The sequence below is a fragment of the Spermophilus citellus genome, assembly GCF_964194105.1.
Source record: "Spermophilus citellus genome assembly, chromosome: 2".
NCBI classification, from domain to species: domain Eukaryota; kingdom Metazoa; phylum Chordata; class Mammalia; order Rodentia; family Sciuridae; genus Spermophilus; species Spermophilus citellus.
This window is the reverse complement of record NC_138183.1, coordinates 12,698,260-12,713,448: the sequence shown is the minus strand read 5'-3', so window position 1 is coordinate 12,713,448 and position 15,189 is coordinate 12,698,260. Positions and strand designations below refer to the sequence as shown.

The 15,189-nt window shown below is 39.9% G+C and overlaps 1 pseudogene across 1 annotated transcript; it reads left to right on the top strand.

Moving 5' to 3' along the window:
• Nucleotides 1-5,196: 5,196 nt before the first annotated feature.
• On the top strand, nt 5,197-12,490 carry LOC308635397 (olfactory receptor 1J21-like; annotated as a pseudogene). Its single transcript has 2 exons — nt 5,197-5,986; nt 11,495-12,490. The product of its transcript is annotated as an olfactory receptor 1J21-like (transcript).
• The last annotated feature ends 2,699 nt before the right edge of the window (nt 12,491-15,189 follow it).

The window sequence follows — 15,189 nt, the reverse complement described above, 5'->3', positions numbered from 1 at the left end:
AGAGTGTATTTCAAGAGATCTTAACCCCATATATGTATATATTTAAATATATATATATATATATATATATATATATATATATATATATATATATATAAATTTGTTCAACATATCCATTCTGCTGTATACATATTTCAAAACATCATGGTGCTTACCATATGCATTTATAAATACATATCCTACTTTATGTGTTTATTAAAAATAAAAAGATAAATATGGGAGATGATGAATATGTTGATTGGCCTTACTATGACAATCATTTCAATATATATATATATAGTGTTTTGACTGAAAGCCCAGCTCAGGTCCCAGCCAATAACCCAAATCACCTGTCAGACACTTGCTTGATTGTGCCTCCAGATCATTCCAGCCTGAGCCAGCAAGTAACACCCCCTTTTCAGTTCTTCCCAGCTGAGGCCCTACATACTATGGACCAGAGACTGTGTCTTTTCTGAATTCCTGACCCACAGAATGTGTGAGCTTTATAAAAATGTTGTTCAGTGATATGAAGTCTTGGGTCAGTGTGTTACACAGCTATAGTAACTGGAACCGTCATTAAGGGGACTGTCACATTTGGCACCTTGATTAGGGTGTTAGTCCCTTAGGCTGGGTTCAGGGCTTTAATGTATAGTGTTCCATTTAACTCCCATGATAACCTCCTGAGCAAGGTGCTATCCCTCTCCATCATGGGTCCAAGGAAACAGGTCCTCAGGGAACTTCAGCCCTTGCTAGAGCACCCAGTGTGCCAGGGGAGAGCTGGTAGCAAAGTCAGGTCAGTCTGTGCTTGATGACCTTGGGTCCAGTCCACCTTCTACTAAACAAGCCCAGTGCCTGCCCCATGGAGTACCTCAGAGGAGAGGGGAGACCTGCACAATCCCAGATGGCAGTGAGTGTGTTCTCTAAAGGGTCAGAATCTGTGGCCTTTCTCTCCACCAGCATGTGACTGGGAGAGGCCAGCTCCATGCTGTGCTACCTCAGAAGCCAAGATAACTAGGGCCCTGAGGCTTTCCAAGTACCCCTTTTCCAGGGACTTCTGTGGCTCCCCCTCTGGTCCCTTCACAGGTTCCCTCCCATGGGCAAGGCAGGAAATTGGGCAATTAGCCCATGCTGGCTCCCTCCCTAAGCAGAAGCATGTGGCATTCTCCCCGGGGTATTAATCTTGTTGGTAAATGAGGATCTTCTTGCCATTTTCCTGCTGTTCCAAAACAGATGTGCAATGTTCAAAAGACCTTAGGTCAGGAGGATCCTTGGATTCTGGTCCTTCTGAACAGAAAGTGAGGGCTCAGGAAGTCACCTTGATCAGCAGGTTTCTGAGCTCACCAAAGACGGTTGCAGGTCAGAGGAAGAAGGAGAATCATCACTTGGAACTGGGTGTGTGTGTGTATGTGAGCATATGTATGTATGTGTGTGTATTTTTGTTTTGCTTGTATAATACAGTGTATTTATAGGTAACTGACTTACACTCTACTCTTTTCACATAGATAGAGCTATAAATAATCTCTTTTCAATGAGGTGTGTGTATGAGTGTGTGTGTGCATGTATGTTGTTTGTGTGTTGTATTTGATGACATGGTTGCACACATGTACATAGCATGTGCTATTTATTTATTTATTTATTTATTTTTTAAATTATTTTATTGTTGGTTGTTCAAAACATTACATAGTTCTTAATATACCATATTTCACAGATTGATTCAAGTGGGTTATGAACTCCCATTTTTTCCCCATATACAGATTGCTGTGTCACATCAGTTACATTACCATGTGGCATTTATACACAATGGAGTATTACTCTGCAATAAGAAATGACAAAATCATAGAATTTGGAGGGAAATGGATGGCATTAGAGCAGATTATGCTAAGCGAAGCTAGCCAATCCTTTATTTTTAAATAAATATCTTTATTTTATATTTTGTGGTGCTGAGGATCGAGCCCAGTGCCTCATGCATGCTAGGTGAGCACTCTACCACTGAGCCACAACCCCAGCCCCCTGTATGTGCTTTTTATGTGGATGACTCAGTGTGATATTCGTGTGCTGTGTTGTGTGGAGCAGTGTTTTATTTATTAGTTGTGTGCAAATTTGTGTGAAAATGTGACTTTTTATTTAGAATGAGTATAGGTTAGAGTGGTCCATGATCCTCTGTGTGTGTAACAACATGCATGTTTTTCCATATAACACACACAGTATTTAATCTGGAATAGATGAAAAGAGAAAATAAAAATTATGACCTGGCAACGTGTGTGTGCACATTCATGTGTTTGAATTCATGTGTCTGAATTCCCTTCTCACATCTCATCTCTTATTTCTAACAAAACAGGCAGCTCCCAGCAAGACCCTTCTGAAGGTAAGTGGGCAGAATTTCCCTGTGTGACTTGAAGAGCTCAGTGTACTGTGTGGGCTCTTTTCCTCACTGGCCAGCAGCAATGCCATATTCCACTACTGGGAATGCCATAGTGATCAAGTGCTCATGTGCTGGTTGAACTTGGATCTGACCTCTGTGAAGCTCATCAGACTGAAATTTAGTTGAGACTAAAGATCTAAATCAACACGTGGCATATTGTAAGCATGCAATCAATGGGAACATGATCATTGCTCAATGCGTGAGCTTTCCAATTTGTTAGTTTTGGGCTGTCCAAGGGAGAGTATTTTGTGCAAGGATATAGGACACAGGCTCATATAAAGTCACTGTATTAGGACTGGGGTGTAACTCAGTGGTTAAACACTTGTCTAAGGCTGGGACTCAATCTTCAATACTGCACAAACAAAAAACCAATAAAAACAACTTCCCAAAAAACCTTTGTCAAATTCTTCCTGACGACTTCCACTCTTGGTTCATGAGGCTGTGTCCAGCTGTCGTTTTTCACACAGTGTGGCTTGAATCAAGTTTGTCTTTTTTGCTGATCCAGCCATTGAACTTGAGGATTTAGTCGACATTTAACTTTTGGATTTTCTTCCAGAGATGCCCGAGTTCCAAGGAGAAGTCTGGTCCAATGAACACCAGTGGGTAGTCAGGTCCCCGTCAGAGGTTTGTCACTTCTTCCTTCTGGACCTTCCCATTGATTGAGGAGCCTGAGCTCCTCTCTGCTCTTTGAAGAAACTCTTCTGTCAGGTGCCGGTGCCTTGGAGTGATGGTCTCCCCTGGATGTTGGACATCTTCATAGGACACTGTGGTGTCACCTTTGGGCTTTCCTGTTTCCTTGTCCAGGTGATGTGGATCATGGGTTTCCCAGTTCTCTTGTTCATCTTAACAACCCCACACTGCTTAAAGAAGTCTGTCAGATCATCAAGAGTCACATTGTCATTTAATCCTTGCACATAAACTGCACTGTTGTCAGAGTCTTCCTCAGGATCTACTGGGGGGCCTTGATCAAGATCTGGTCCTTCATCCATGGGTCCACCAGCCTTATTGAAGCCGCCTCATTCTTCAGTACTGCCCATTCCACCTCATCCTCCTCCCTGCCCACCTCTGCTCATGCCTCCATGATCAAATCCTCCTCTTCTCCTGCCCTGGTTACCAGGGCCATTGAGTATGCCTTTGAAGTGTGATCCATACCTCTGTTTTCACATGAAACATGGAACATGAAAAAATGGAATGCCTGCTTCATAAGCACTCAGTAAATGTTTGCTGATACTGGAATTAAATGCACATAAGAGCCCTTTGCAAATTTTAATGTCTGATATAAGCAAGAGGCTGTACAGTCTGATTTGCCCAGGAAAGCTTTGGTATGGACCTGTTGTACTGGTACAATTATTTTACAGCTTCTTTTCCACTCTTAAATGTGTCCATATTTCAAAGCACCTAATATGATGCAGTATCATCATATGTGTGAGTACTGGCAGATAATCAAGCAGGTGGCTTGGAGTAGTTTTGAACCCCTGAAGCAATTCCTAACAGTGTCCAGGATTTTATAACAAAATGAATGAGGATGAAGACCCAGTGGAGTAGGGGATCTGAGAACAATGGCAAAGATTGGAACTGTGACTATATTCATTATAACCTTGGTGACTTTGAATCTATTACTTAACTATCCTGAGATTTACTTTCCTGGTACCTAAATTTAACAGTTTAAAGTTATTAATACATTTATTATCATAAGAGCTTGTCAGTTATTATCAATGCTAGGTAAATACTAGGAATTGGTCAGAATTAGATAACTATGAATTTTAGGTAAACAGAACATCAGGGAATCTTTAGGTATCTGGAATTGGATGGGGCAAATTTTCATGCGTCTCTCTGTGCGTCCTCATATTGCAGAGAGAGACAGAGGAAGAGAGAGAAAAGAGAGGACAAGAGAGAAGAGTTGGGTGAGGAACAAATAATGTCTCTAATGTTACTGCTATTAAGGATCTGGGCCTCTGCAGATTCTCAGGGTGTGAAATTTTCTAGGATTTAAACCTTTTTTCCCCTAGGCCCATAACTGTCTGGTCAGATGACCTCATAACTTTTCTATTGAGTTCCTGCAGTTTGATATCAGAATTATCTGTTGGACTCATACTGACAGAGCAGCTGGCTGGCCCTGGTGCATGTTTCGGTGTGTGGGGCTCTGATCTAAGCTTACTACATGTATCAACTTGTTTATTTCCTCCAGAACCCCATGACCAGGTAATAATAGTATTATCATGTTATAGAAGGGGGGCGTAGGTACATCCTGAGACAGCTGCCAAGGCCACTCAGGTGACGAACCTCTGAGTTAGAGATCCACCTCGAGTCTCCTGGCCATGAAGCCATCCGTCTTGCTCAGTTGTCTATAAAATGCTTATAATGTGTGGGCTACAAGAGGGAAGAGACTTAGGGAATCTAATTTTCTGTGAGATTCCCAGTTCCAAAAATAATGTGTGGGATGTGGTTGAGTAAGTGAATAAATTTACACTGTCTCCCTTGAAGGAAATCTTGTTTGCAGTGAAAATCTGATGACCTGTTTCCAGAATGAGGCAGACTGTAGAGTCAGACAGCAAAGTGTGAAGTTTTTCTGAATTTTAATGCAGTCCTCAGAGAAAATAGCATGTGGCTATGATGCACATCTGGTGAGGAAAACCACCACATCTCATCTCTCACACTTCCTACTCACTTTTCTCCTTCTGTCCCCAAGAAAGAGAAAAACTCCATGAACCAAAGCAGTTGTGTCCGAGTTCCTCCTCCTGGGGCTCCCCATCCGGCCAGAGCAGCAAGGCATGTACTACGCCCTGTTCCTGGGTATGTACCTGACCACGGTGCTGGGGAACCTGCTCATCATCCTGCTCATCAGGCTGGACTCTCGCCTGCACACCCCCATGTACTTCTTCCTCAGCCACTTGGCCTTTTCTGATGTCTCTTTATCATCTGTCACTGTTCCTAAGATGCTCAGGAACATGCAGACTCAGCACTTATCCATCCCCTATGAGGGATGCATTTCTCAGATGTATTTTTTCTTACTTTTTGTATGTGTTGACAATTTTCTTCTTGCAGTGATGGCCTATGACAGGTATGTGGCCATTTGCCACCCCCTCCACTATGCCATCATCATGAGGAAGGAGCCGTGTGTCTTACTGGCGACTGGGTCCTGGTTCTTCTCTTGTGTACATGCCCTCTTGCATACCCTCCTCCTGTCCCACCTGTCCTTCTGTGCTGACAACACCATCCCTCACTACTTCTGTGAACTCACTGAACTCCTGAAGCTGACCTGCTCAGATGACTCCCTCAATGAGCTAGTTATCCTTGTTGAGGGGGGAGTGTTAACTCTCCTGCCTTTGAGTGCTATTTTGGGCTCTTATGTCTGCATTGGGGCCACTGTTCTAAGGGTCCCCTCCACTAAGAAGATCTGCAAAGTTCTGTCCACCTGTGGCTCTCACCTCTTCTTGGTGTTTTTGTACTATGGGACCCTTGCAATTATTTATTTCTTTCCTTCCTCAAACAATTCCCAAGTGAAGGATGTCATTGCTTCAGTTATGTATACAGTGGTGACACCTATGTTGAATCCCTTGTCTATAGCCTGAGGAATAAAGAAATGCAATTGGCTCTGAGGATATTCTATAGAAAAGGGGTTATAATTACCAAGTGATGTTTACCCACTCATGTTCTTAATTCTCCTAGAGATGCTTCTTGAGATAATTCCTTGAAAATTTGTGCAGGTGGCTGTAGTAGACTGCAAAAGTGGTCACAGTACTTTGCACCCTTTCCTTTCCATTGTGGAATTTATTTCCCTACCTCTTGAATCTGAGCAGATCTTGTGACTTAATGTGACTTTAGCTTTTTGGTAATGATGCTATAATATTTCCAAGGTGAGGCAGAGTTTATTCCTGCTGCTCTTGGAACCAGAGACCACCAGGTAAGCCAGCCTATGCTAGGCTGCACAGAGATGAGAGGCCACTTGGAGAACAAAGGTGCCCCTGCTAACTGCCAGCTTCCAGGTGACCTGGTCAGTGACTGTGGGGGCATGAATGAGTCCCTGTTGAGATCAGCTGAACCTAGCCAAGACCAGATGCACCTTCTGGCTGAGCCAGCCCAGGCTAAATTTCGGTCTCGTAGAATCATCATACCAACATATGGTTAAAGTACTGAATCTTAGGATTATTAAGCACAAAGGTCAACTGGTTTGATCCAAATTTCCCTGATATCAGTGGTCCTCCCCTTTTTGTCACCTACTGGGATTGTGCTCTTTTCCCATCATCTAGAACTCTCTGTCTTCAAAACACACAGGCTCATAGACACTCCATGATGGTCCTCAAATTCTTAGCTTTAGGCAGATCTCTTGTTCATGCCATTCTTTTATAACCCTCACTTCTGTCAAGTGTAAGAGTAATACTTGTAAATATGCTGCCTCATCAATATGAAGAGAGATGAAGGATTTATGATGTAAAAATACATGAACTTCCTATTTTTATGAAATATTACATTAGCAATATGTCTCTTCTTAAATACTAATGATCAATAAATATATGAAAAAATGTTCAACATCACTAGAAATTACAGAAATGCAAATTAAAACTACACTGAGATTTTTATCTCACTTTAGTCAGAATGGCAATTATGAAGAATACAAGTAACAATAAATGTTGATGAGGATTGCAAATTGGTGCAACCACTCTGGAAAGCAATATGGAGATTCCTCAGAAAACTTGGAATGGAACCACCATTTGACCCAGTTATCCCACTCCTCAGCATATACCCGAAGCACTTAAAATCAGCATGCTATAGCAACACTGTCACATCAATGTTCATAACAGCTCAATTCACAATAGTTAAGATATGGAACCAATCTAGGTACCCTTCAACAAATGAGTGGAGCAAGAAAGTGTGGTACATAAACACATGCAATATTAATTCACCATAAAGAAGAATGAAGTTATGGCATTTGAAGGCAAATGGATGGAGCTGGAGAATATTATGCTCAGGGAAATAGCCAATCCCCGAAAAACGAAAGCCGAATGTTCTCTCTGACATGTGAATGCTGACTCATAATAGTTGGAGGCAGGGAGGAAGGAAAGTGGGAGGGGCATAAGAAAGACAGTAGAAAGAATTGGACATAACATTCCTATGTTCATATGTGAATACATGACCAGTGTAACTCTACATTGTGTACAACCACAAGAATGGAAAGTTATACTCCAAGTATGTAGGATATGTAAAATACATTCTATTGCTATGTATAATTAAGAAAACAAATTTTAAAAAGGCTTTTCTTTTTGAAGAGAAGTGATTTTACATAGATTAGATTAATAGTGTGTTATTTTCTTACTCAAGGTACTGATACCAAGTTTAAAAGAATTCTCAATGTGATATGATACTCTTCTTTATTTAGAATAAAATTTCACAATTTAAAACTTAAATGAAGAGACTGGGAGGGGCACTACTAAGGTTTATTTCTTTGTCTGATGGACAGCTTCATAGGTGTGTGTCTTTTGAGATTATTCACCAAATCGTGCATTTAGTGTATTGTTGATACTCTCTATTTAGTGTTGTTAATGGAAGTATGTTGTACTTCCATTAACAAGTATTTATTACTAATAAGACATAATTTGAATCCATCTTTGAGTTACCCATGTTACTCTCCTGTCTCCTCTTAGGAGGAGATAACTATTTTGTATTTGGTGTTAAAGATTCTGGTGGTTTGTTTTTTGCCCAGGGCCCCATCCTTGTGATTCATTTAATATTACTGTATTAGAGATCTCGTTTCTGAATACAGACAACAGTGAATTAGGGCTTCAATGTATATATTTTCTTGAGGAAGTGCCAGACACAGACGTTCAGTTAAGAAATGCATAGGCATATAATTCTTTATTTCTGTGTTTTGCTATATTATTGGAGTCTTGTTTTTTCTTTTGATGTTACATTTTTTAATTTATCTATTTTTATGGCATAATATTTCTACAATATTCTTTATGTAAAAATATCACAACTTCTTAGAACTTTCTGCAACTTACTGAGACCCTTTCTCAAAATAAAATATAAAAAGGACTGGGGATGATGCTCAGTGATAAAGCGCCCTTGGGTTCAATCCCTGATACGAAAGCAAACAAAACCAAACAAAAACCCCAACCAAACAAACCCAAAACACCACAACTTGCTGAAATAATTTTCCATTTTTCTGCTATCACAATATTGTTATGAAACTTCTTATTTATGTATCCAGTAGAACATACACAAGTCATCTTTGGGCTATAAATCTTACACTGGAATTGGGGTTCAATTTCAACTAAACATAATGTCACAATATTTCCATATTGCAAGTGACTAAGATTTCAGACACAGCATCATCAGCAAAGAACACTCTCAAATTATTTTTTGACTCTCTTGATATAAATAGATGTTTTTTTTTGAGGTTTTAGTTTCTCTCTACTTGTTCCTGAGGTTGACCTTTTTACCATCTTCTTATGTGGTTATTAGCTCATTTGAGGTTCTTTTGTCTGAAAGCCTTGTTAATCTTATTTGCCTGATTTTCAGCTTTTCTGTATGGATACATGGATCTAATTTACTATTAAATAATAAAGGGGAAAGATATGAATGGGAATGAGAAAGATGGGATAAACGTTGTGTGGAAGATGATAGAGATGAAGGTCCTCTAGGTATCCAGATCTGGGGAAGTAGTAATGTCAGTTGTTAATTGAAAGAGATGTTTTCTCATATTGTTTCATCAGTTGAGGAATCATGGGGGGGTCATTGACATTTTTAACTCCATGAATGCAGGGATGGGGGAAGTGACAATGAAGTTCTGGCTTGAGAAGGTAGGATTTGTCAATCCTTGACTTGTAGGAAACAGGGAGGTCCTCTGCAGCACTATCATCAAGGAAACAGATGGTTAACCATGACCCATCAGACCCAGAATCATTCGGGAAGTCTAAACTTATTGTAGGATTTCTTCACTCAATAGCAGCTTCATGTACAGATTGATTTTTAATTGAGCCAATTAATAACATTGATAAATATTCACAGATCTTCACCTTGAATAATTGACACATGATTTTCATTGACTACCAGGTATTGAAGAAAGGGAGATGAAGATGTATGCAATGGATTTGGCATCATTTTTTTAAAGGGGTTGAGTGGAAATCATACTTTGAATGGTTATTTCGTGATTTTGTGAGTAACTTGCATCAGCAGATGCTGACAGCTCAGCTTTTAGGCAAAAGACTAAGATTTATAGAAACTGTGTTGCATTCTCTGGTCCAGGAATGACGACCAGTTATAAACTCCTGACTTTCTTGTGATGGGATTAGAATGTTTCCAGTGTTCTTGATTTAGCCTGGGGTCAGAAGCAAAAAAATGTTGTTATCAAACTCAAGTTCAAGCTTGGTTTATTATGGATTCTGAGTCACATTATTGCAATGTAAACAGAAGGCAAAGAGCTTTGTGGATCATCAAGTTCCTAATGGTTATTATCATTATTCCTTCAAGGGTGAATTCTCCTATGCCTGCTTCAACAAATAGCTCTTCTCCCAAGGGAGCCAAAGGCAACCAAGCAATTATATCCTGTTTGTCTTTAGTTGACCTGGGAATAGTGTGATTGACCCCCAGGGCATCTCCCTGGTTTGTCAACTTAGAACTCACTGTGACTTCTTGAGAGCTGTGAATAAACATATATTGGTATATCTATCTTGGATGGTTCTTAACTGCTGAGTCTTCTGCCTGTCACAGTAGAACTTTGAGACCTACAGAGTTACCACCTGTTTCATGTATTTTGCACCTTCTAGAGAGAAATAGAAGGACCTTCCCAAGGCTTGTAGCTGAAGGTACTTGAGCTTATCATCTAAGGGGCCTTGTTAGAGCAGGAGCAGAAATTACATTAAATATAAGTTTATGATTGTGTATGTGTGTGTGCAGTGTGGTACTTCATGCCACACAATATGACAAATAGCTCCATGTAAAATAATTTATCTTGAGCTGAGTATCTATCCAATTTTGAGAGAGTTGGATAAACCCAAATTTCCATGTTGAATTATTTTCTCAAACTGATCTAATTTTGAGATGTTATAAAAATATGCCTCATTTTGTTTATCTTTAATCCATACTAAGTCTTGTTAGTATTTCTTTCAAATTTTAAACCAAATGGTTCTAATTTTATTCATCTCCACTGCCTTAATCCAGTTGTAAAATGAAATTGTTGCCATGGCTTCCTAGTCAGATTCTTGCTGACACTCTTACCTTTCTAGTCTGATTCTCTACCCAGAAAACTCAAGATATTTAAACTTTCAGTCACATGTTTACTGAAGCATTTTCTTGGTTATACTTTGGCTTTGAGAATAGAATTGAGACTTTCCATGTGTCAGAGGCCTGACGTACTCGGGCTCCTCAAAATTCTTCCACTCCATGTCCTTTGCAGGATGATATGCTCTTCAATTTCTCTGATCCTCCAATGCCCTAACCCCGACCTCTCCAGCAACTTAAGGGGAGTGTTTGCATTTTAATCTTCATGACAGATTCTTATGTTCAGAACACATAAGAAACTGAACCTCACAGTGGATTAGACAAAGGGGGATGAAGAAAAGGGACGGGGATGGGAATAGGAAAGAAAGTAGAATGAACTGGACATCACTTTCCTATGTTCATATGTGAGTACGCCACAGTGAAACTCCACATCATGTAAACCACAAGGATGGGATTCTAATTAGAATAAGTTATACTCCCACATATATGTATATGTCTGAATACACTCTGCTGTCATATATATATAAAAATAGCAAATAAAACATAAAAAAATAAACTGGACCTCAGTACTCTAGTCTCTTGTATTGTGACAGTCTATTAAAATTGTGAATATGTACTCATTAATTCCCTGATCTCAAGTTTGTATCATAAATCCTGGACTTCTCAAGTTGGTGCCTGGTCTCATCTGATGATTCTTCATGTTTCATGGTTTCTTCAAAAGATACTGTGTTGGTTCCTAGGTGAGCAAATAATAAACTTTGTCCAGACCATCCCTAGTGCATTTGTATGGCAAAAAGGCTGAGATATTCAGGTTAAAATGCACGTACATGGTTTGAAACCTTGATTTTATTTTGTAATAGACCCAGTAATTTCTCATTCTTTTCCATTTCCATCTCTTTTTCGTCTCCAGCAAAAGAGAACTTGAAGAGCATGAGGAGGGATAATCAGAGCAGTGTGTCCGAGTTCCTCCTCCTGGGGCTCCCCATCCAGCCAGAGCAGCAAGGCACGTACTACGCCCTGTTCCTGGGCATGTACCTGACCACGGTGCTGGGGAACCTGCTCATCATCCTGCTCATCAGGCTGGACTCTCGCCTGCACACCCCCATGTACTTCTTCCTCAGCCACTTGGCCCTCACTGACATCTCTTTCTCCTCAGTCACGGCCCCAAAGATGCTCATGAACATGCTGACGCAGACTCAATCCATCTCCTATGCTGGATGCCTCTCCCAGGCATTTTTTTTCTTATTTTTTGGGGGTCTTGACAGCTTCCTTCTGACCTCAGTGGCCTATGACAGGTATGTGGCCATCTGTCACCCCCTGCACTACACCACCATCATAAGCCAGAGCCTCTGTTTCCTGCTAGTGGTTTTGTCCTGGGTCTTGTCTTCTGCTGGTGCCCTTGTGCACACCCTCCTCCTAGCCCGTCTCTCTTTCCTTAGAGGCAACACCCTTCACCACTTCTTCTGTGACCTCTCTGCCTTACTCAAGCTGTCCAGCTCAGACACCACCATCAATCAGTTAGCTGTCCTTACTGTAGGATCAGCAGTTGTTACCCTGCCATTCATATGTATTCTGGTCTCTTATGGCCACATTGGGGCCAGTGTCCTGAGAAGACCCTCCATCAAGGGCATCTGCAAAGCCTTTTCCACATGTGGCTCCCACCTGTCTGTGGTTTCTCTGTACTATGGAGCCATTATTGCACTCTACTTTGTCCCCTCATCCAATAGCACTAATGACAAGGATGTCATTGTGTCTGTGTTTTACACTCTGGTCACCCCCATGCTGAATCCCTTCATCTACACTCTGAGGAATCGGGATATCAAAGGGGCTCTGAGAATTATTCTCAGCAGAAGAGCATTGTCAGCGTGATGGCATTGTTTCCTGTTAACTGGAAATGAGACCTCAGTCCTGCACAGGAATCCTTTCCTCTCTGAACTGGTGCTTTTAGTGAATCTTGATATGGCACTCATTGTCTTCTGCCTGTGTTTCACCTTGGATATAGTTTTACTCTGTGTTTGATTGTCTTGGTCCTGACAATTTGGGGATTTTTATTAGTGTATTATAGTTATACATAATATTGGGGTTAATTTGACATAATTCTGGAAGCATTGGAATATAATTTGCTACATTTTAGGTCTCAGCACTTCCTCTTCTCTTCCCTCCCCCTCCCACTCTTGCCCTCCTTTTATTCTACTGTTTTTTCTTCCATTTATTTATTGTTTCTTTTCCTTTCTTCCTTTTTTTGGGGGGGTACCGGGTATTAAACTTAGGAGCACTCGACCACTGAGCCACATCCCCAGCCCTACTTTTTGTATTTTATTTAAAGACAGGGTCTACACTGAGTTGTTTACTGCCTCGGTTCTTGCTGAGGCTGGCTTTGAACTCGTGATCCTCCTGTCTCAGCCTCCCTAGCCGCTGGGATTACAGGCGTGTGCCACCGTGCCCGGGTCTTCCTTTCTTTTTAAATTAATTAATTATTTTTTGTTGTTTTTAGATATACATGACAGTAGGGTATATTTTGACATATTATACGTACATGGGGTGCAACCCATTACAATTCTGATCCCGTTCTCCTGATTGAACATGATGTGGAGTTACACAGGTCGTGCATTCATCATGAGTATATAAAAGTTACCATCGGATTCGTTCTACTGTCTTTCCTATTTCCATCCCCACTCCCTCCCTTCATTCCCCTTTGTCTAATCCACTGAACTTCTGTTTTTCTCCTCCTTATGGTCCCTTGTTAGGGGTTAGCATCCACATATCAGAGAGGACATTTGACCTTTGGTTTCTTGGGACTGACCTCTTTAACTTTGTTTCCATAATTGTTGCTTTAGAGATATACATAAAGGTGAAATCGACTTTGCTATATTCACGTAAGTACATAGTGTACATAATTTGGTCAATTGCATTTCACTGTTCCTCCATTTTCCTGTCCCTCATCTCTCCTGCCCCTGTCTATTCCCCATTGATTTCCATTCTATTGTCATGATATTCCCCCATTTTTCCTGCTTATTCTACCTTCTGCAAATGAGAGAAAACATTTGGCTGTTGACTTTCTGAGTCTGGCTTATTTCACTTACTGATGTTCTCTAATTTCATCCATTTATTTACCAGCAAATGCCATAATTTATTCTTTTTGGCTGAGTAACACTCTGTTCTCTCTATATGCCACATTTTCTTTACCATTTGTCTGTTTTTGGGCACCTGGACTTTTTCTATAGCTTGGCTATTGTGAATTGTGCTGCTCTAAACATTGATGTGCCTGTGTCACTATAATATTCTGATTTTAATTCATTTGGACAAATACCAAGGAGTGGAATCGCTGGTTTATACAGTGGTTTCATCTATAGTCTTTTGAGAAATCTTCATACTGCTTTCCAGAGTGGTTACACTAATTTACAGTCCCGTCAACAATGCATGAGTGTACATTTTCCCTGCACATCCTTTCTAACTTATTATTTGTATTTAAAAATTGACATTTTGACTGGAGTGAGATAAAATCTCAGTGTAGTTTTGGTTTGCATTTTCCTGATAACTCGGGATGTTAAACATTTTTTCATATATTTGGTGACCATTTGTATTTCTTCTTTTGAGAAATAACTTTTTAGTTATTTTCCCCCATTTGTTAATTAGGTTATTTGTTTCTTTTGGGTGTTACGTTTTTTTTTTTCCATTCTGTATATAGTCTAGGTATTAATTTTCTGTTAGAGTAGTAGCTGGCCAAGATTTTCTCCCATTTTGTAGGCTCTCTCTTAATGCTCTATTTGCTGTGCAGAAGCCTTTTAATTCTTTCCACTTATTTGTTCTTTTTTTAAAATTTCTTCAGCCTTAGGGGTCATGTTAAAGGAGTCAGTCCCTATACCACTATGTTGGAATGTTGAGCCTCTTCCTCCCGCTCCCCACCCCCCCAGTAATTGTGAAGTTTCTTGTCTCATATTTAAATACTTGATTCACTTTGAGTTGATATTTTGTGAGTTGAATGTAAGGGATCTAATTTCATTTTCTACATATGTATATCCATTTTCTTGGGAAGTTTTTCAAGACATAGCTGTGCTACTGTATTTCCCTATTTTTTTTTTTGTATTCATAAGGGTATTCCTATTCATCAGAAAGTTAAAAAGTTTTAAAAATATTTAGGATTGAATCCAAGCTTACACATGCAAGTGTTGTACCATCGAGCTATCCCTGAAGCTCATTTTATTTTTTATTTCGAGACTGTGTCTTATTAAATTACCCAGACTGGCCTCCAGCTTGGAATCTCTTGCCTCGGCATCCCAGAGATTGGGATTACAGGTATGCCCCACTCTGTCTGGCTCAAACAGTTTAAAGTTTAATGTAGTTGTAGATTTTAGTCTTTTTTTTTTTTGATACTGCAAGCTTTCAAAGTAAAGCTTATTCCTCTCTCAAGATAACAAGAAATTTTATTTTGATAGATTCATGATTTTTATTTTTGTTTTAACTGTATGATAAATTTTGAATTTACTTGCTGGTAAGCTTAATTAGGAAACCTGTTTTCCTTTGTAATTTTTAAAATACATTTATTTGATTGGCTCATAATATTTTGT